This window comes from Lolium perenne, chromosome 6 (assembly GCF_019359855.2).
Source record: "Lolium perenne isolate Kyuss_39 chromosome 6, Kyuss_2.0, whole genome shotgun sequence".
NCBI classification, from domain to species: Eukaryota; Viridiplantae; Streptophyta; class Magnoliopsida; order Poales; family Poaceae; genus Lolium; species Lolium perenne.
Window position 1 is genome coordinate 58,617,159 of NC_067249.2, and position 4,605 is coordinate 58,621,763.

The 4,605-nt window shown below is 47.4% G+C and overlaps 1 long non-coding RNA gene across 1 annotated transcript; it reads right to left on the bottom strand.

The window, feature by feature from the left end:
- Positions 1–867: 867 nt before the first annotated feature.
- Positions 868–2,409, bottom strand: LOC127309677 (uncharacterized). Its single transcript, XR_007857285.2, has 2 exons — positions 2,206–2,409; positions 868–1,103 (listed from the first exon to the last, which is right to left on the bottom strand). It is a non-coding gene; the product is annotated as an uncharacterized lncRNA (long non-coding RNA).
- Positions 2,410–4,605: the final 2,196 nt, after the last annotated feature.

Below are 4,605 nucleotides of genomic sequence, written 5' to 3' on the forward strand. Positions count from 1 at the left end.
TAGGGATTCGTAGCATTGAAAATAAAAAATTTCCTACCGCGAGAACGCAATCCAAGCCAAGATGCAATCTAGAAGACGGTAGCAACGAGGGGACTAACGAGACTAACCCTTGAAGATTTCCAAAGCCTACGAGATTAGATCTCGTTGTTGCAGAAGATGATCACTTGCCGCTTTCAAAAGCGCGTAGAAGATCTTGACGGTGCCACAATCGGGCAGCACCTCCGTACTCGGTCACACGTTCGGTGTTGATGAAGACGACGTCCTTCTCCCCGTTCCAGCGGGCAGCGGAAGTAGTAGATCCTCCTTGGAATCCCGGCAACACGATGGCGTGGTGGCGGTGTCGATGGAGATCTCCGGCGGAGCTTCGCTAAGCGTATGCTGGAGAAGAGGTGGAGGAGGGGCGGCTAGGGTTTGGGAGAGGGGTGGCCGGCCACTTGAGGGGTGCGGCCAAGCTATGGCTTTGGTGTGGCCGGCCCCCTCCCCTTACTCCTCATTATATAGGTGGAACCCCCAAGTGTTGGACTACAAGTCTTCGAATAAGACCCAAACCCAAAACCTTCCATGTGTAGGGAAACCTACCCAAGGTGGGATTCCCACTTGGGCCTCGTTCGGTTGCATGGGGTTAGTTACACTAGTGGTTTAATCCCCGCGCGGTTTTGGGTGAACCCGAACCACCACCCCAATCCCGATGCCCCCTCTCCCCACGTTCCCGGCTATTGTTTGCCATTCGGTTAATCCCTGCATGCTGCAAGCATCACATGCGACGGACGGCAGGCAGCACGCAGCAGTCAGCAAGCAGCACAGTTGCCAGCAGTCAGCAAGCAGTAGTAAAATACAAACAGAAGAAAACAAGGCACCAAGTTTAACTACGCAAGAACAACATGATTTTAATACTACGTAGTTGTACTTAAATAGTTGATAATAAAAAAGATCCCAGAACAGTCTTCTTTTGGATCCATCCGAATTTTAAGAGGAAAAACAACAAAATCCAGCAAATAAATATTTTGCTTCTCCGCAGTAAAGACGCAGAAACTGATCCAATGTCCATCTTTTTCTGGAGCTTCTTCATGTGGAACTCTAGCTCTTTTCCCTCTATCATGTACCTATAATTTCAGAGAAAAGTATAAGCAAAATGCACAATACCCTATAAAAATACAAGCAATCACAGTTGCCCTGGAGGATGCACAAGATGAGTGTTTAAACCAATCAACTATTTAAGTACATGATTACGGTCAAAGCCCTACAGTTGCCTTATAAAAATAACAGGCAACTACATGAGTGTTTAAACCAATCAAGTGTTTTAACATATCAACTATATGAATAAGCTGGTGTTAGCCTTAAAGCTGTAAAATATGCTAATTCAAGAGCAATTCTTTGATCTAAAACCCACACATACATCGTGCAGTACTGTATCAAACTAAATCAGTAGTGACCCGAAAACAGAACATGGCTTTTGTACCGAAGAACTACAAGACTACAATACCAAAAAATACAGGGTAACAAGGTTGGAAAAGTAAAGCTTCCACAACATAATCACCTTAGCTAATTTATCATCTCTGTCCAAGTCATATTTTAAGAATGGGGTTCATCATTGCTTCATGAATGTCCTTAGATCCTACTGATGGATAAATCTATGTATGTTGATCAGCTGATAGACACCTGTATGAACTTACATATGTCAAGTTTCAGCTATAATATCTACTGGTCCAATGTGAATGTATTGTCTGTGTCGGCAGCTATTAAACATATTGTTCTGATCAAATGCAACATCTATTTGCAGAAGCGGACAGGCAGAACTGCGGGAAAGCATGCATATTAACTGACACCACTTGGATACTTGGAGATCTGCTTTCTAAGTTAGAATCTCTATAAGAAAGGAGAATAGCACCCTGCAGAATGAATTTCATTATGTAAATCGTTTATGCCCTAAGATAGATAGACAAGACCCATGCCAACATCATAATCCCTGGACAAGATCCAGCACGGATCAGACAACATCTACCAGATCAATGTCTGGTTCTTGACAAATGATATTTGATATTAGCTACTGGACAACAATTCATCATGCTATTACATAAAATTAGCTACTGGACAACCATTATATAAAATTAGCAACTGGACAATCATTCATCATGCCATTGTGATCATAAGTTACTAGATATACCTAGATATATCTTTAAGAATGCAGACAAGAAGAGAGTTTACCTTTCCTAAGCCATTTCGCCTTGCAGCCACATGAGAGCAGTATCCACATCAACGCAAATGAAGAGCTCGCGATTGTCAGCATTCTTAAAGACTTGTAGGGCTTTTACCTTCTCCTCTCGTGACAATCCCATTGTGTTTAGCCGAGCCACGCAGTTCTTGATTGAGTACTCATCGATGTTCGCGATTTGCTTGCTCTCGACCTGCTTCGTCACCAGTTATTTACTGAACAGAATTTGCTTTTAATAAAAAACTTATAACTACTGCTGTTATACTGTTGCGGTCGAAACCCACCGGCGAGCAGCGACGGGCAACACAGTAGAGCCGGGAACAACTTAGGGCTGCGGCTGGCCCTGGTCCCTCCGAGCGACGGCCCGCAAAGCCTCTGGTACACACGTCCGATGCTGATGCAAGGGCGTGCCACCTGACCTATACCTGGTCAGGAAGTTGATGGAGATGCCTCGCTTAGTTTCCTGCATGGCATACACGTAAACATTAAATACGAGCCTCGATCGGCTCTCAGGTTATCCTGTGAATCGGCTCAAGGAGCCGATCCACCCATGATTCGTACGAGGTGCACGAATATATGGTGGTCCTGCTTGATCAAGATAAAGCTAATGCGATCTACGACGATTTAGGGTTTTCACCGCATAATCGGATCATCCTACTCACGATTGGGCCTCGCGGCCACGCACGGTGATCGTAAGCCGATCCTAGACAAGGCCTAAAAACCAACACGAGGTTGATCCCCGGAACATCCTGTCTAGGACTAGCAAACGACACCCTACATGCCGCTGGATCCTCCAACCCTTTGTAAGGCCTAACTATTGCAGATATTAAACTAATCCTTAAAGAACAAGGAGCAACCGTAACGGATCGGATCTACTAAATAATGATCAAGCGGGGTGCCGCCCCCACACCTAAGATAGATGTGAGGGCGGCTAGATATGCAAGGGTTGCACTACGATAGCATATGATACGAAGAACAATGCTAACCCTAACATATCTAAGATAACTACGTTGCTCGCCATCAAAAAGGCTTCAGTACGAGCAACGCATGAACAACATGAAGCTTGTGCTGCCTAGATCGCAAGATGCGATCTAGGCAGCATGATGCTTACCGGTAGAAACCCTCGAGACGAAGGAGTTGGCGATGCGCCGAGATTGATTTTGTGGTTGAACGTTGGTTGTTGTTTATTTCATAAACCCTAGATACATATTTATAGTCCAGGGGACTTTCTAACGTGGGAATAATCCCCACCGTGCACGAGACAAACTCTACCTAAACGACACGTATCCTACTATGTTACAGATACACGGGCCAACTAGCCCAAACTTTGCATGTAAGGCCGATTCACGTTATTCTTCTATGTATATTCTTCAAATCCATCTTGATCGCGGCCCACCTCTGACTCGGTCAAATTCTGGTGATAACACATGCCCCCCTGGTTTTGGAATTGGTAATTCCAAAATCACTCTGCCTTTTCTTCGTCGGGTCATGTCGTGGCAGAACCGCCGCAGTATCCTTCATCATGATGCCTTGCCTTCTCAACTTCTCCGCGTGACCTGGCAGTTTTTTTTTCTTTTAGGCACCACTTCCTCGGAAACTATTTGTGGCATTGAATTTCCACTATATCCCCTTTTATTTAACCGCTCCGAACAGTTTACTCCTGCATCCCCTTCGCATTAGCACTCCAAAAGCCCTCCTGCGCCACGATGTCTTCTTCCTCCTCTGCCCCATCGGATCTTTCCACCCAATCCTCCTCTTCCCGCGAGCCGACACCGGAGCCGAACCCGGCGGAGGTCCACGCAGCCAACACTCGCCGCGCCATCGAGGCCGGGGAGGAGCCCAGCCATGACTTCTCCGTCTGGTCTGAGGACGACAAGTCCTTGACCGACGGGGAAAGCGATCTCCGCTTCCTCGCCGACGGGGAAACGGAGGAGGAGAGCGACGACGATCGCTTCTCCTGCGACTTCACCTCTTCCGAGGAGGCGGAGGAGGAGAAGGAGGAGGAGGAGGCGGAGGAGGACGACACCTCCTCCGATGAGCCGCCGGCCAAACGGTTCTGCCCCTGGCCGGGGAACCTCAGCGACTTCGACAGCGACAACGACGACGCTGACGAAGAGGACGAGGACAATGAGGGCCCGGTCGGCGGCCATTGGAGCAGCGACGACGAGCCCGCCAGGAGTAGCGCCGACAACGGCGACGACGGCGACGACGAGGGCAGCGACGGCCCGTAGATAGGACCTTAGTATAGGCTCAGTAGTAGTAGATGGGGCAATGTACCCCCTAGTACTTCCTTTTGAGAGCAATCAGCTCTTTATATAAGAAATCTTGCTTATCAATGAAGAACTTCCCCAAATTTGATTTTGCCGATTTCCTTTGAGCTTAATTTAGCCGAT